Raw genomic sequence first — 18,929 nt, 5'->3', positions numbered from 1 at the left:
GTTCTTCTCTACTCCGCCTCCTTTTTCAGTCGTCCCCCCCAAAAGGGTCTAATCCTGGAGGAATTGGAGGGGCTGACTAAATCGGGTGGGAGAAGGTTGCAATGCAAGCCTTTCCGTCCGCCTGCTAGGAAGAAGGAGAGAGGGCGGGGGGAAAGCCCTGCAGTTAGGCAAACGTGGACAAGAAGAGGTGGAGAAACAGGTTGCAGCCCCCTCCAATCTAGTTAGGAAGCAAAGTGTTTAACTTCCTTGCAGCAATCGGCTCCATCTTCCCCTTTGAAATGAGAAGCATTATCTCATCCCCCCCCCCCATGAGGAGTGGGGAAGAACTATCCATCTCGCTCTCCCACACACATACCTTTTGCGAGAGAATTAATACAATTACATGGAGGGGGTGTGCTAACAATGGCTCTTGACTAAGCTTCTACGCTGCTCAATTCATTCTCTCTCTCTCTCTCTCTCTCTCTCTCTCTCTCTCTCTCTCTATCTATCTATCTATCTATCTATCTATCTATCTTACACACACACACACAAACACACACACACACACACAGATTCACAGGATAGCTTCTGTTTAGCAACCAGATTAGATTTTCTCAGGGAAGATCAGGAAGGAGGGAGGGGTCTGTCAGGAACAAAGAGGCTGCCTTGTAGACCTGCATAGGAGCAGAGGCTTGCTGAGTAGCAAAGAAATAAGCCCTGCTTGATAGTTGCTTCTCACTTGCTAATTTACAGAAACAGGAGCGGATTTCCGTCTCTGTCTCTCTTTCACCACTCTCTGCAGTTTCTGCTTTTTTTATTTAAGGCAGACCTTTAGGTGGGGAAGGGACCACAAAGTGGGATTTAAGCAGCGCTGCCACCTCCATGCAAATGCCACATTCTGCACAATTAAGGATACCTTCCTTAATGAACTGACAGATGTTAGTATCCTTTGTGCGTATGTTCACCATATGCGCATACGGGCATGTGATTTTAAACACTGGGGCAGAGCTGCCCGCTGCCTCCCTCATATTGGTATAAAGCCAGCATTTTAAAAAAAAAAGATGGGTCTGAAACATGCTTGGGTTCTTCATTGCAGGTAGTCCTCAATTTACAACCAGCCATTTCGTGGTCATTCAAAGTTACAACAGCAGCAGAAAAAATGAGTTATGATTGGTCCTTGCAGTTATGGTTGTCATAGCATCCCATGGTCATGTGTTTGAACATTTGGGTGCCTGGCAACCAGCACATATTTACAAAGGTTGCAGCCCAGGGTTCGAGTGACTGCCATCTGTGGCATCTGTCTGTGACCTTCCATGTGGCTCCTGACAAGCAAAGTCAATGGGGACAGCAGGATTCGCTTAACAGCCATGTGTTTCACTTAACAACCCTGGCAAAAAAAGGTGATAAAATCACACATGACCCACTTAATAACTGCCTTGCTTAGCAATGGGATCCTGATCCCAATTGTGGTCCTAAGTTGAGGACTCCCTATATTTCTTAAACAGTCACAATACTTCTGAAATGGAAAATTCAAAATTAACAGATTAAACTCCTTTCCATATCTTGACACCTTCCCTTTCCAGAACATATCTTGATTTCATCAACTGTGGAAAGAAATTTATCTTCAGCCAAAGATTCTGAGGAAATTTGCCCTTGGATATCTCTTAGAAAAAATATCCTGGCATACAGTTATAAAATTTGTTGGACTGTAGGCTGGTGCTTGGCATCTAAACTTCTGGGATGGTTATTTCAATATAGTTTTCAGATTTAAATGTGATGTTCTTCAATGCTATGCTTCTATTAAAAAACAAATGTTCAATGTTTATTTCTTTTTCATAAAAGAAAAAAAACTGTTTTCATTCCTTTTCTGTTTTTGCATCACTTATTTTATCACAGAATGGAACAATACAGTGTATATCTTTTGCTGTAATCTAGAACCATTTTTCTTATTAAAGGAAGAGGAAAGTTTTCATTTGTTGAAGAATGACAACATATATTTATGTAGGAATTTCTATGGCGCATACAGTATATTGTTTAAGCAACCATTATATAATAAGTTCCTATGCCCATACAGATATTCCTTGATTAATGACCAATTGTTTTTTTTAAAAAAACCTATTATTGTTCAAAATTAGGATGCCAACGCTAACCTAACCCACACAATACTTCTCATATATATCCCCAACTCCCACACGCTCTTCTTGATCTGCTCTGCCCACTGCATTTTCATCCCAACCTGATCACTTGCATACACATATGCACCCTCCCCAACACACACAGCATCTCACATGCACACCCACATACCATTCCCAATCCGCCCAGTGTGCTCCCTCCACCACCAAGAAGGAGCCTCTTACCTGTCTGCTGCTCTTGGTCTTGCAACTTTCTGCTTTCCCTGCAGGACTTTCTCCCTGCAAGCTTCCCATAAGCAAAGTAAATGGGAAAGCCAGCAGGAATTCAAAGGAGGTAGGAAGAAATGTTTCCAATGCTCCCTGCCAGCTTCCCACAAGGACAATCAGCAAGGAAGTTAGCAGGAAGTCAGAAGTCATTCCTGTTCCTATTGCTTTTCCCCCCACCTATGGTCATTCTGTTTCTCTGTTTAGGTAAGGAAATATCTCTGAAAGGATGACCCAAAGGGACATGGGTTGCCTAGTGTACAGTAATTCCATATAGTGATAAAGGACAGCTATTCATATAGATGGGTATGTTTAAGTTTGTGGGACTCTGGTTATCTTTGGCAAACTTTTTGTGGCTTCCAGAGGGACTGAACAGCTCACTGGTACAGATTATCTTTTTTCAGGGGGCAGAGAAAAGAGCTCAAACATGGAAATAACTATCTTATATTAAACCAAATGGAGTCTAGAGACTGATATCCTCATTGCTAAGGACAAATAAATATATTCCTGAAGTGCCATCAGGCTTCAAAGGGGAGTAAATATTGGTTTGTAACTTACCATTTTTGCCTTTTGTCAATTAAAATCAAACCAAAAAGACATACCTTTGGCTCTTCCACTCCTTTTTTCTGATCCTGAGGGTCTGGAGGAGTGGCGTTGAGGCTCACAATCAAGTGCACATCTTAAGCAATGCTGTTACGGATACTACTCTATCCTTTTTCCTGCAAATGGTATAGCTGGTTTTGGATGGCTCATGGGTAGAGAACCAGCTTGGTGGAGAAAGCCAGAATCAATTATTCTGGGCTCCTAGAAATAATGAATGTCAGTGTCTCTCAGCCCTAGAGAGGAGGCCATGGCAAGAGTCATTGACAAATTGAAGACACACACACACACACACACACACACACACACACACACACACACAGACAGACAAATCTTTCATGGTTTAATTGAATAACCTCAAGTTTCTTCCATTATAAAAAACAAAAGCATCCCTTTCTCCACTTTCTCCCCACATTATTTTATCAGTCTCCATTATGTACCCACTTTACACATCTTTTTTTCTAAAATTAAAAAGTCCAAGCATTAGTGCTTCCTCATTATAATGTTTTCAAGTCTCCTGCTGAACTTTGTTGTCCTCACTTGCACTTTTTTTGCTGCTTTGCAACCAAACAGGACATTCCACAAAAAGTCACAGCATACAGTTATACCAAGACTTTAGGATACATTAAGATATGAAACCTGACCACAAAAGCCTTTCTTGAACAGCTGAGGAAGTTGAATTTTTTTTTTTGCCCCAATTTGCACTTGGCTGCCTTTTGCTTTTTACACACATCCTTTTCCAAACAATTTGTCCGCAAACCTGGCCATGTCCTACAAACCCTTAATTTTATTTATGAACAAATTAAAAGTTGTTATCTGTAATACAGATCCTTGAGAGACCTCCCTTTGCACTTCCATTCTGAAAGCATTCCATTATTTGTCTCACAGGTGCTTTTACAAATGTCAGCTGGACTATGTTATTTCCTTAAGGAAGACATTTTGTTTCTCATCCAGAAGGTTTCTTCAGTTCTGACTGGAGGCTGGGTGGTGGGGGATGGAAGGATTATATTCCTTATCAGGTCCTTAGAACTCTCTCTCCATCTAGTCAGAACTAATCCTTCCACCACCACCCAAACCCTCCAACCATCCAGTCAGAACTGAAGAAACTTCTTGGATGAGAAGTGAAACATCTTCCTCAACTTAGTACTGACTTAGTACAGTTGCCTTTTGAAAAAACACCTTTGAGACAACCATGGCCTGGATGCCTGAGAATCTCCATAGACATTCATTTGTTGTTACTCTGTCCTTGTATCTTTAATCAATTGTCAAGCCCTCTTCTTCTATTGCCTGGTTTGCCAAGGGGCTTTGGTTCAGGACTGCAGCAAGAACTTTTAGAAAGTTCAAATAAACAGTATCTTCCTCATTACTCTTAGTCATAATCTTGCTGATATTCTAAAAAATGCTTAATAATTTTTATTTTCAATCATGCTTTCTAACAATTTATCTGGCACAGATTTTAAACTAGAAAGCCTGCAATTTTTTGGCACCTCCTGGCTCCCTTATGGGTTGATATTAGACTGGCCAGTTTTTTCATTCCTGGAATACAGAGGATGAAATGGGGATTAAGCCAAAACTTTCACAAAGTTGGCACCTAGCTCACATAATACACTGAAGTTAACATATCAGTATTTGCTCATATTCATCCATAAATATCCTTGCTTCTCCATTTTGTACCACTCCCTTATTCAGATGAAGACTCTAAAGCTTTAAGAAACAGCAGCTGTGTCCTTCAAGTTAATTTATAAAACATTATGCTCATGGATTCTACTACAAAACATTAAAAATATTTGAATAGATCTACATGGGGATATTTTGCAATGTAGCATTAAACTGCAGAACATTCTTGTGGGAAGCACTGGGCTTTTCACTCCAAGAGCCTCATCGATGTCCCTCTTTTCACACAGAACTGTTTTAATTGGCTTCTGTATGAATATAAAGGTCCATTTGGTTTTCTGAAAACTCCCACTGCTTCATTTCTGTGGCCTACCTGCTTATTTAATAGCCATTTCCCTCAACATAATATAGAGGATGGGGGCAGCCTTGAGAATTTACAGCTGACTGAAAGAAATTAATAGGCTTATAGTAGTAGTAAAAATCTTGCTTTAAAGTACCCTCAGAGAACATGGAGCATTGGTTTGATGTTTGGGGCAAAAACCATCTCTCAAAATGTATAAACAACTCAAATTGGATGTTTACCCAGGAGATGTACTACTGCTACCATTAACTCTGCATTCTCAATCACTACAGAGTAAAATACCATCCAGATTGCCTAAGGATTTCTGCAGCTGTGCAAGCGAACATTTTCACAGCTGCTGCAAAGTTGTTTAACATGGCCAGTTGGGAATATCCATTGATAACTAAATTAAGCCTGATCAATTTCTTTCTGAAGTCAGTTGCTAATAAACTTAAACTAATAACATCTGAAGGATGGAGCTTGTCCTTACTTTGCAACATTTTATATTTATAGTAATTGAGTTGATGGTGAGGCCATAATGCCATAACAATGTTTTCCTATTTCAGGCCAAATTCTTGTTTTGGCCCAGTGGTATCTTGCTTGATGTAGGGTTAGGATTGATATGACTGGCTTGATATGATTGCTATCAGAGTTATCATTATCTTGTTCATTGGCAGTCAAGAAATATAACTTCTGTGCTTTGGGAATGAATATGGCTTCCACTGTCACAAATATCCTTAGGGTCTTTGGACTCTAAAGTACCTGATAGGTACCCCCACCCACCCACTCACTCCCTTGAAAAAAAATAGAATTATGCTTTTTTCCCCTAGAGATAAAAGAAATACAGAAAACAAAGCCAATTCAAGGAAGGACCACAGCTTTTTTCCATGCTTTCCTATTATACATGTGTTCCCCTTTGGTGCCTTATTAGAAAATACACATCTTTATGTTCTCAAGTTGGACATAATAATTGAATTACAATTTAAATTGATTATGGGTCAAGTGATTGGTGACCTTGGTGACAATATAGATCAGGGGTGTCCAAACTTGGGAACTTTAAGACTTGTGGACTTCAACTCCCAGAATTCCTGGCTGGGGAATTCTGGGAGTTGAAGTCCACAAGTCTTAAAGTTCCCAAGTTTGGACACCCCTGATATAGATAGATATTCTCTATTATCTAACCTGGTCTTCAGATCTTCCTGTGATGCATCCATCATCCCTGCAACTGATTCCATCCACCTTGTTATTGATCATTCTCTTCTTCCCACTCCTTTCCTTCATCACAGTTCAAAGTGTTCGATACTTTTTCTAACCTCCTTCTTCAGATCCCAACTTTCCCTTCCATAGATTATCATGGGAAATATTATAGCTTGCACAATTCTGTTCCTTGTAGATATAAAGACATCATAGATGTATCATAATATTTGAATATGATTTCCAAGAAGCTCGTAGCTGTTCTACCAACTACTAGTCTGCAGCATATTTCTTGTACCTTTACTGTTATTTGTTGCTGTTGTTCATTGCTCCTAAAAGATAAACACAATCCACCACTATAATAAAATTCACAGGCTATTGTGATTAGTTTGGCCACTGTGTTCATTGACTTTTATTTCATCTGAACTTCTACCAATGAGATTCAGAATTTCAAAGGAATTCCTGGTGGTCTCCTTGAAAATGGTGGATATATGTTCAAGATTATATTGTGGAAATTGACTGGCTTTCTTCTTCTTTAGCTTAATTTGGAACAGTTCATAATCTGTTCCCCAGTCTGGCCATATTTTTGAGTCACTCCACCTCTTTATAGCAATAATATAGCAATTTCTATATACAGTACTTCATCTGGTGGCTTCCATGTATAGAGGTATCGTTTCAGTTGCTTGAAGACATTGTTAACTATGAAAACCTTATAGAAGGAGCAGAAATGTTCTCCTGCTTCATTTTGGTTTCCTATGATCCAGCTACATTTTCTTCTTTCATGTTTCCAACTTTAACACTCCAGCCTCTAATCACAAGCATGATATTCTGCTTGCATTCCAATTCCAATTGGGGTTGATCATTCATGATCCCCTCTTCTTTGGTAATTGGAGAATAATGTGAATGATCATCATAGCAAAGAGTTGCCCATTAAGTGTAATCAATATTATTTGGTCACTGATTGCATTATAGCCAAGTATTGTTCTTCCTATAAACTTCCTAATTATAAAAGCAACGCCTTTTTCTGTCTGTTTGTTTTTGATGTCTAAGCAATAAACAGTATGATGTTTTGATTGAAAGTGTCCAATCCCTGTCCATCTCAATTTGATGCCTAAGAAGTTAATTTGGGGTTCTTTTATTTCACCTTTCACTATATTGAACTTTCTTTTGTTCATGATTTTTACGTTCCATGTCCCCAGTATAATTTTGTCATCGCAGCTGTAGATTTTGTTTTCCTGTATGACAGCATCAGCAGGTAAATGCCCTGAGGGCTTTAATTTAGCCATGTAATAAAAAATTTAGTACTATGAAAGAACCATCCTTGGTAGCATGTTGAGTGCCTCCCTACCTTAAGGGCCTGTCATCCAGCAGTATATATGCAATCATTTTATATTTTCTATCCATGTCATTGTCTTGGTAAAAATACAGTAGTAGTTTACAATTGCCTTCTCCCACACAGGATGAATTGGTCCCTTTGCCATTGTCACGGAAATGATCATCTGCTTCCAGCCTCTTCCTGTTTCACTGCTGCTCAATATAGATGCCTACTTGGTTTAGCGGGCCAACTGGGGTAACCTTCATGCCTTGGATGATCTGTTGAGAATATATACTCTTGGGATAATCTCCTGGTGTTTTCACTGTTCACTGTTTGCAGGAACATACACCCCCATACAACACACACAATTATGAAGAACACAGTGGTGGAAGGGAGAGAGAATTTAGATTCTGAAAAATGAAACTTTTAATTTGGTAGATATTGCTCAGTTCTACATAGCATTGAGAAATGCCAGTGATACTGTTAAATTTAGTTTCCCCTTAGTAGGAACACCAGTAATCTATTCTAGATTTCTAAAATCTCTTTTATTCATGATATGCATTGTAGCGGTGAACCAATATTTCTGCAAAATCTACTGTCCTGCATCATAATTCCAGATGCATCTCTCTGCTCCTTAAAGAGCTTAATTTCAGTCAAATCATTCCTCTATATTGGTCCCTCTGAATTTACCCTCAAAAGAACCCTCACAGTCACAGACATTATGTAGTACTTTAAATAACTTTTCTATGATATTAACACTGCACCAACCCAGACACACTAACAGATTCACCATCTTTAAGAAACAATACAGGCATAATAGTAATTGAACAATCAATATAGTAGGAAAACCACCAGGGAACTCAGCTGAGTTTCTCTTTCTTACAATTATCAGGCTTGAGCAGATCCCAGGTGCATAGCACTGATATTCAGCATCTGGTGGAATATTGGCATCTCATACCATCACTAAAATTACCATCACAGGTAGCTACTTTATGCTCTGCTTTAACGAGCATTAAAAGTGGCTTCAGCTCCAATAAATTATTGGATGCTATCAATTGGAGAGAGGGAGAGAAAGGGAGGGAGGGAGAGAAAGGGAGGGAGGGAGAGAAAGAGGTAAGCTCTTCTCATGCATTGGCATTCTGTATTTGGATGTACTATAGAACACTTCTTAAAGATTCCAAAGGTTGAAGACATTCTTAAAAGTCTGGGCTGTGTGACTATGTGCATCTATGAGTATTATCCTCCTAGTTTACCAAGCCTATAAACAAATGCATCTCCACTGCTGACATGTGATTAGCGCTTCAGAGAGAATTCAGAATTACCAGCCTACTGGTTCCCACCCTTGCAGGAAATACCATGTTTTCACTGACTGAAGACATAGCTATTTCTAGTCATGCATTCACATAAGGAAATCATTAATTGCTCTTCCTAGCTCAGCATCATGGCCCCAAGTTCATGATAGAGTCTAATCAAGGGAAAGATTATTTCACAGTTTTGTCTCACAGTTACTGTATTGTTTTCATTTCAGCTATCTATATGAATTTCATAAATGCCTGACCTAAAAACACTGTTGAACAGAATTAACAGCTAAGAGCAGACACATTCTCTTAAAAAAAATAACCAAGAAGGGCTAGTCATGACCATCCTGCTGTTGGGGAAGCAGTTCAGGAGTAAAAAAAAGTAATTCATGTTTGCCCTGCATTGGGTTTATCTTGATTGAATCGCTAAACTTTCCTCCGATTGCACCAGTGGATTAGCAAAATGTCTGTGGAGGAACACAAAGAGGTGGAGGTTTTTTTTAGCAAGCTGGTCAAAAGTTTCTGAAGTGGCTTATCCACAAAACAAATTGTCAGGATTTTTTTTCTTTAAATTTACATTACCTTTTATGTTTACTTATATATCGCATTTAGAAACCACTCAGCTCCCTCACAAAGGTAAAGTAAAATATAAAAACATAAAAGCCATGTGCAAATATTGCATTAGGAGGCACACGTAGTTAAAATTCAAAGTTCAAGTTAAAAGTTAAAAGGGCAGGGGGAGAGCAGTCAAAACACTAATCAGCCCCTCATCTTGAGTCCCAAGGAAGACAGCAGAGCCAGACTTCTGAAAGGCCAGTAGGGGGGGCTTTCTCCTGGGAGAGGAGGATCAGTGCTAGGATTCAAAAAAATTTTGCTACTGGTCTGTGGGCATGGCTTGGTGGGTGTGGCTTGGTGGGCGTGGTAAGGGAAGGATACTGCAAAATCTTCATTCCCTCCAGATCAGCTGGGACTCGGGAGGCAGAGAATAGATGGGGGTGGGGCAGAGGTGGTATTTACTGGTTCTCCAAACTACTCAAAATTTCTGCTACCGGTTCTCCAGAACTGGTCAGAGCCTGCTGAATACCACCTTTGAGAACGATGTTCCAAAGGGCAGGGGGAAATGGCAAAGAAGGCTCTCTTCCTGGATCCTGCCTGCCACAATTATTTAATTAATGGGTGGGGTCCACAACTTACCTTCTCTGCCTGACTGGTTGAAAGGGGCCAATGTAACAGGCAAAGACCATTCCATGGGAAACAGGGCCCTGTGCCACGTAGGGCTTTAAAGACCATAACCAACACCTTGACTTGGAAGCAAACGGGCACTCAATGCAGCTTGTGTAACAGAGGTGTTACATGCAATGTCCTTGGGGTATCCATCTATTTTGCTACTTTAATATAGGTTGATTGGTCAATAAGTGGGTAGCACTGGAATATTAACTTGGTGTTTGGCTTTTATTTGCTCCACCATTATGTAACTCCCTTTATTATTTTATTATTTTATTTTATTTAAAAGGCATAGAAAATAATAATGTTTAAGTGCACAGCGGCCGATACCTGTTATCAAATAAATGGAAAATGAGTCTTACAGCCTAAGGGTGCTTCCTGAAAGAAGAACAGGGATCTACAAAGTTCTTGAAAAGAGTGATGCATGAAATGTGTTGGTCCAAGTAAAGCACATCTTCTTGAAAGCAGCTGCGTTCTTCTGGAAGGATTGATGGGCTTCCTTCAAAGTTCCTAATCATGCATGCAAGCATACGGGCCTTTCCCTTCCCTTCCCAGCAGAAGTATGGTCTAATACAAGGTTACCTCTGGGCCTCTCAAAAGGGCCTGTTGAGGTTCTGCCCCATGAAAGGCAAAGGGGGCATTTCTTTATTATGAAAGTTATTTGTGGCCCAGCTCGTATCCAACAAACTCATGATTGTCTCCATTCTATATAATCTGTTTCTTCTACTTAATGAAATTTAAATAAGCCATGAAAACTATACTTTAAACTGGGCATTTAGCACCTAAATAATTTATATTATATCAGGTAACGTTCAATTATGTTTTAATTTAACTTTTAAATGGATTTTAATGGGGGTGGCATTGATGAAATGTTAAATATTTTTGTTAATATGACCTGAGTCATTGGGTGTGGTGGATGCAGGGGTGAAATTCAGCAGGTTCTGACAGGTTCTGAAGAATCAGTAATGAAAATTTGGAGTAGTTTGGAGAATTGATAAATACCACCTCTGGCTGGCCACAGGAGTGGGGAGGGAATGGGGATTTTGCAGTATCCTTCCCCTGCCACACCCACAGAACCGGTATTTAAAAAAAATTGAATTTCACCACTGGGTGGATGGTTACAAAAATACTGTAAAATAAATGTGCACACAGTTGGAAAAAGTACTTTAAAGCAGCTGCATCAAGATTTTTGGAAGACACAGCTACTTTAATGCTTTAAGGCAATGGTCCTGATAATGAATTTTCCAAAGCATTTTTTCTGAATGCTCCTCTTCATAAATCTTGTGCTGTAAACTACATCTGGAACTGAAACTGACCTTTTGTCATCTGGAATGTTTTGCATTTATTCACATCAGCAACATGTCATAGCTACAGTACATGGGCATGAAGAAACCATTTACCCGTATACAACATTCATTTAAAAAAAATACAAGCTGTCTCTGCCAGGTGACTACTGAAATTCTGTGCAGAATTGCAAATTATATTAATATTAAAAATATGAAAATATGAAAAACTTTAGAATGAATGGGTATCAAAAATTGTTCCTGGTAAAAAGATCAAGAAGACAATTTTTTTAAAAAAAATGTTTTTAAAATTGTATAAGCATCTTTTTGGTTTTGCTTAAAACAAAAACAAAAATTTAAAAACCCTTAGCTAAACAAACCAGAAGAGAAATATGTGAAGTATGAAAAGGTAAAAATGCATCTAGATGTCTACTTTCTCTCTCCCTAAATCTCCCTCTGTTTAGGCTTGTCTGTCCTAAACATCATTCCGGACTGGAATGTGTAGAAATCGTGTTAGTGTCCAGTCTATTATTTCAGTCATATTTTGAGTGGGTTTTTTAATGAGAAAAAGATGGAAGAAGCACGAAGAGGAGGTGATATAAGGGGAACATCACTCAGATGGTGCTTTTGAGAAACGTTTGGTTTCCTCAGCATTAGTGACCATGACAGAGGCCTGTGAAGACAGAAAAAGAACTTTGCAATGGCATTACTAGAATTATTACAACTTTTAATAATATTACCACATGTTCTATCCACCTATAACATTACAACATAACATGACATTATATTATTATAACATATGGAAAAAGAAATCTGAAGAATTTGACATCTGAAATGTTATGCTCTTACACTAAGCTTATTTTTGCTGTGTTATTTCAGAGATTTGAAATACGCATGTGTACTCCAGAAGGCCAAGGAAACCAGGAAAAACTACACTTTACTATAAATTCCAAAGACTGCATTTGCCTGAAGTGGTTCCTTCCTACAACTAAAGTGCCATCTACTGTCTGTTTTCTGTAACACCATTGAAGAGCAGGCTAATCAATCTCCAAATTTCAGTTGCTAAACTCATTAATGCATGGATTTTCCTAATAGCCAGACTAAACAGAAAAAAAAGTCAGAGAATCTGACTTTACAAACAAATGTTTGTGTCCATGTGTGTGCACTTGCACATGCATGCATGCATGTGTGCATGAAGAGGAGTAAATTCTGCTGCTGATTTGGGAAACATTTTGCCCTCAGAGCTCAGGAAAAGTCCCCATTCTCTTGTCCCTCTGCAAAGGACTCACAACCTGGCTGTGTAGTCCTGTGTGGTGGATACAGGGATCCATGCAGTAGTTGGGCTGGTTGGCCTCCTGAGAACCCCCACCTGGATTAACAACTTCTACTCCCCATCTTGGTGCTCTCCATTTCTTGTAATTGTATAACATTGGTTTACATATATATAAGAAGACTTTTCTCATCCAAGAAGTTTCTTCAGTTCTGACTGGATGGTGGGGAATGGAAGGATTTATACTCCTTGCAGACCAGTGCAAGGAGTATATATGAAAAGCACCTTTGGGACAATTGGGCAAAACCGTGAAGATCACATTTGTTTGTTTGTTTTTTGTTTGTTTTCTAAAAATAATTCAAAATGGCAAACATACCTAATATTACTTCATATTCCACAATAACTCAGGGGTTGCCACAAAGGAGAGGGAGTCAAACTATTCTCCAAGGCACCTGACGGTATAACAAGAAGCAATGGGTGGAAACTAATCAAGGAGAGAAGCAACTTAGAACTGAGGAGAAACTTCCTGACAGTTAGAACAATTAATCAGTGGAACAGCTTGCCTCCAGAAGTTGTGAATGCCCCAACACTGGAAGTCTTTAAGAAGATGTTGGATAGCCATCTGTCTGAAACGGTATAAGGTTTCCTGCCTAGGCAGGGGGTTGGACTAGAAGACCTCCAAGGTCCCTTCCAATTCTGCTATTGTATTGTTAATAACAACCCTGTGAGATGGGTTGGATGAGAGAGAATGATTGGTCCAAAGTCCCCCAGCCAGCTTTCATGCCAGAGATGGGGCTAGAATTCTCATTCACTTGGGTTTCTAGACTGGGCCTTAACCAGTAGACCAAGCTAATATGAGCATGATTCCTATTATGTATTATTTTGTAAGCATCATTTAAACCTTCTTTGTTTATATTTGACTTTAGCATGTTCTGACTTTCTGTCCTTGCAGGCACATGGCACGCTTTTCCTGTTTCTATGAGGATTTGCAAAAACCGCAATGCATCAAAATATGCATCTTCTTCATGTCAAAGATAAGAGTGACGCTGGGGTAATCTTGCTTTGAAACAATGCATGGTAAATCAATTATCCAAGGAGTTCAAGGATTCCTGGAATGAAATCATGGGGAGGACGGGAGAGAAGCCATTTGAGGCCTTTTGAAAAACGATTAAGAATGTGTGTGTGTGTGTGTGTGTGTGTGTATCTGTGTGTGTATGTGTATCTGTATGTGTTTGTTCCTTTAAGTCATTATTAATTCATGGCAATTAATTGCTTGGACTAGTCCCAGCAGTTTTCTTGGCTTTTTGCCTAAGGTGGGACTAGAATTCACCTTCTCCTGTTTCTAGCCCAACACTATAACAACTACAACCAACATATAATTCAGAATATGTAGCTTTCTTTGTTTTAGTCTAATGCTAATAGCTTCACTATTAATTTGTGTCCTGGCTGCCTCTTCTAGAAAAGCAAAAATGAAGAAATGTCACATTCTTTAGCATCCGCCTGCATGTTGTTCTTTTTGCAACAAGAGGCAAAAGCATTTGAAAGAAAAACAAATGAATAAAACATAATTATGCTTTTAATAAGCTCTATTTAAATATTTAGCACGAATCATGTTTTACCATTTGCACAAGGCACTTTGGACTTTATACGTTTTTAGAATGTTAAGAAAACTCAATATTACATGAATTTCCACCTGTATCCCAAATTTCCATTTTTGCTGAAAGTAATTTTGTTATTTCAAAATTTCCAGAAACTTTACACATTTGATCTCAAATTGTAGAAGAAGACCAGGCAGAAGTGGGGGTCAGAGTTAAGTGTGTCATCAGCTTAGAATACTTACATTGCCACAAAAGTTCCAAGTCCATCTCACTCCCCCCCCCCTTTGAATTCCTTTGAACTTCAGCGCCAATTTACTCCTGAGTATCAGTTGACTAGATTCTTGTGTACAGGTTTGAATAAATCTTCTGTGCTACAACTTAACATTTGCCCATGATCCTTTGCACCTGACACAGTAATGCTAAGCCCAAACCAAGCCAACTATAATATGGTTTAGGGTGTTGTGGCAACTCGGACAATATTTTATTTCTTCTCATTCTTGCTATGGCAGTTAAATGATTTCGAACATAAACCTCCATTAGAAGTTACCAGAACACCATAGAACTGCATAATGGAGATATATTTCCCACTACAATGTTCTTTCCATGTTTTCACTAGAATCAGTTATCTGGAAAAGAACAATAGCTCATTGGTATTAAGTGCAGGTTTAAGATTCATATCACACAAATCCTGGTCCTTCTTAAATGAGACCTTAAGCCTGACTTTTCCCTATGACCTGGGTTAGAGAGGGTGACAGACTCCTTATAGAGTAATTTTGGCCCTTTGTATTAAGATTGGCTTTTCCTCCAGTTCTTTTCAGGGATGTATTTTCTTCGTTTGTAAACTTCTTTATTTACTGTTGTATTTTGTAAATTGTGGGGAGGGAGCAGGGGTGAAATCTACTTACCTTCACTACCAGTTCTCAAATGTGAGCGTGTGCCACCTCCGCGCATGCACCAGACTTTCTGTGCATGCGCAGAGCATCAAAAACTGATGTGATGATGTCTGGGCGGGTGGGCGGAGCCTGCTACCAAGTGCATCTGCAAAGGTAAGTAGAACAGCGAGGGGCGAAAATCCGCTGTGCCACACGGTTTAGATTAGACTGCTTTCTAGGTAATATGAATCGCACATCATGGGTGACCGTCGGAAATACCAGTTCGTCCGAACCGGTAACATTTCACCCCAGGGAATGAAGGAGGGAGGAAGGGAGGAAGGAAGGAAGGAAGGAAGGTAGGAAGGTAGGAAGGAAGATAGGAAGGAAGGAAGGAAGGAAGGAAGGAAGGAAGGAAGGAAGGAAGGAAGGAAGGAAGGAAACAGATTTAGATAAAATGTGTTCCATTGCTGCAAATACTGTAGCTGCTCATGTTTTGTATCAATCTGATTAGCAAAACAGGGCAAGGGGAGGGATGGGTTACTTTGCTGCTGATCAAACTTGTGTTTTCTGCAAGCTTCTTCCAGCCCCTTTTCCCGGTAGCAAGTTCACCATTCTCTGGCCAGGTTATTGTGCACAATCCTGCTACAGGTGTTAATTCTAGTATACCAGAATTAACAATGAACAATTGTATCTATTTATCACTCATATATCAGACTAACCCAAATGGAGGTGAAGCCAGTTGTCGTTGGAGAGTATAATAGGATGAGGAAAGAAAAAATAATATTTTTTTCTGGATTATTTCTGCTGGTGAAACAGCATGTCAGAGCATGAGGCAAAACCCTCAGATCTAACTCTTAAGGGCCTTCCATGTGCCAGCCTCAGCAGGTGGCATACCTAATGCAACATAGCAGATGTTCCAATGAGTGCTACGTGGGTGAAATAAATAGTCCTGAAGTTATTTAGCAAATTCAAAAAGGTTTTTTTTTTTAAAAAAAAGGAAAAAGAAAAGAAATATACACATTATAGATATAAACTGCTTGTTGCCTGGATATAATCTTTTTTTCTTCCTCTCAGGTACTACATTTAACTGTTAAGAAAAAAAGCATATTTAATCTTCATCATCATTACATCTTATAGATGCAGAGTCCAGGCAACCATACATATATTAATAAAGTGTTAATACCGCTTTATAATGCCTTGGTAAGGCCACACTTGGAATACTGCATTCAGTTCTGGTCGCCACGATGTAGAAAAGATCTGACTCTGGAAAGAGTGCAGAGAAGAGCAACAAAGATGATTAGGGGACTGGAGGCTAAAACATATGAAGAACGGTTGCAGGAACTGGGTATGTTTAGTATAAGAGAAAGAAGGACTAGGGGAGACATGATAGCAGTGTTCCAATATCTCAGGGGTTGCCACAAAGAAGAGGGAGTCAAGCTATTCTCCAAGGCACCTGAGGGTAGAACAAGAAGCAATGGGTGGAAACTAATCAAGGAGAGAAGCAACTTAGAACTGAGGAGAAATTTCCTGACAGTTAGAACAATTAATCAGTGGAATAGCTTGCCTCCAGAACTTGTGAATGCCCCAACACTGGAAGTTTTTAAGAAGATGTTGGATAGCCATCTGTCTGAAACATTTTAGAGTTTCCTGCCTAGGCAGGGGGTTGGACTAGAAGACCTCCAAGGTCCCTTCCAACTCTACTATTGTATTGTATTGTATATCCCACCTTATTAGATAAATTCCTGCCATGTTAACTCATCAAAGACTATCTTGAGCTCCCTAAAAGTATTGGATTATGAGTCCAAAGTAATACTTGGTAATTGTACAGAGCTTCCTAAAAATTAATATTACTTTGTATAGATTGTTTTAGATCTTGCAACAGTCCAATAGGATACACTGACCTCATCTAAATATTACTAATGGTGCCTATGATTTGCTAGCAAATGGACAAAGAGAACGTTGAATCAGAGATACCCATTTGTTAGCTGGTCCAACTCTTCCTGTAATTAGTGCACTGGGTTTTTTTTTTTTTATAATAGCAAATTCTATGCAAATCTTCATACAGAATGCTAAAACAGTTGAGGTGTATGAAAATAGTCATCACTTTCTTGGTCACTTATTCTAAAAGAAGAGTTAAGTATCTATTGAGATATTAAAAAGCATACTTCTGCCAACATTAATCTTCATCTGGGACATTGTTTTTTCTGGGCTATTATTATGACAGTTGATTGGGCTGATTGGTAGGACATCTCCAGTTTTAATTTAGCAACCTAGAATATTTGTTTTAGTCATTCACTGACTGAAAATTATCTCTTTATCTGTTAAAAAACACTTGCATCCATTTTGAGAAGGAAGGAAGAAGCTAAAGGCATAGAGAATGTGGCAAGTTGAACAATTTCTGGATATTCTAATTTTTTGAAAGTATATCAAGAGTAAAGAAAGCTAGATAGATGTAAAACAGCACAAAAAGACTATATTTCTAGCTAATCGTAATGAGATAAAAACAGTTGTCTTGGAAGATATATAGTATAGGGATGGGAGGCATGTCCTTATTTCTGAAAAGTTGGCTGTTGCTGGAGCTTTTTTCTCCAATAGTTAACACTTCAAAATCTGGATTATAATTAGCTTGTTGAATCTTTCTAAATGTTTATTTAATGGAAAATCCATTTCTGTTCTGCCTGGTGAAAGTCTTTCACTCCTTTGCTACAATATGAAGAAACCACATAAAAGTCTTTGCATACTTATTAAAAATGTTAAAATAAATAAGTCAATAAATAAAAAAATAGCAATTCATTTTGCCTTGTGCAAAGGCACAGATGATTCATACTAATATTAAAACCCACAGAGATTGTGGCACTGAGAAATCATAGAAAAGATCATTCAACACAAGTGGGGGGAAGAGAATGAAAAACCCATTGATTGTTCATTATGTGCATGAAATGTGGTTAAGTCATGGTACTATTAAAATCAACTAAAGCTGCCAACCATGCTGAGCAAATTGGACGAGAAAAAGCTTAAACCATGAGTGGTGCAGAAGAGCAGGAGTTAATTAGAGAAGCCAAAACAAAATGAGACAGCTAGAAAGTTCAAGAAGTGAGTTTTGACTTGCCTACAGATGAGACAAAGCCAAATAGGCATCATCTTTAAAGAAAAGACTGGCCCTAAATCTGTTCAAAGACTTCACTGCAGCAGAGAACTCTGGCAACATATGCAGAGAATTTAGGTGGCTTCCTAAATAGGGAAGCTAGTAAAGGAGCAGTAAATGTTCCGTTTGTTAATTAAACACAAGGAGGCTGTTGACTACAATGGCAAGAGTCACTTTCTTATTTGGGGTGCTTTGCAAGCTAACACCTGTGAAATTTGTTTTCAGTTTATGCATTATATACTGAAATACCTGGATGTTTCAATGCTAAAAATTCAATCACAGTCACTGTTGCTTTGGAAATGAAGGAAAAAGATAGTATATGGAAGGTTTTTTTTTCAATTTTCAACTATAGTTTCAGTATTTCACATTCCTGCTTCTTACATTTCTTTTCTTCTTCTTCAATTTTTGTAATTTTTTATTCGCAACCTTAAAATACAAACTCCAAAGGGGGGGGGGGGGCAAAACTAAAGAAGACAAAGAAATAAAAGTGCATAAAAAGAGAAGGAATCACAAATCTACACATAGTCTCCCCAGTTGAATACTGATAAATACATTTCAAGATTAGTTCCTCCCCCTTGTGAAACAGGATCACAGGTTATAACATTTGTTTACCCAACCAATTTGACCTGACATCTTTCTACTGTATAAAAAAACATAATAAAAGCCAACAGCAAAGTGAAACTTCAAAGCCCTCTTTAACAATCTATTATTATATTTCACTTGCAGAAAATCCACAATGGCTTCTGATCTACCATCCAAGATCAAATATCCTTGATTGATCATGCTTCTTACATTTTATGT

General features: G+C 38.7%; 1 protein-coding gene across 1 annotated transcript in view; it reads right to left on the bottom strand.

The window, feature by feature from the left end:
• Positions 1 to 18,929, bottom strand: part of CACNA1E (calcium voltage-gated channel subunit alpha1 E) — a 363,346-nt gene that overhangs the window by 310,828 nt on the left and 33,589 nt on the right. The window lies entirely within an intron of this gene.

This window comes from Natrix helvetica (genome assembly GCF_964273705.1).
Source record: "Natrix helvetica genome assembly, chromosome: 3".
NCBI classification, from domain to species: domain Eukaryota; kingdom Metazoa; phylum Chordata; class Lepidosauria; order Squamata; family Natricidae; genus Natrix; species Natrix helvetica.
This window is presented reverse-complemented; position numbering and strand designations above follow the sequence as displayed.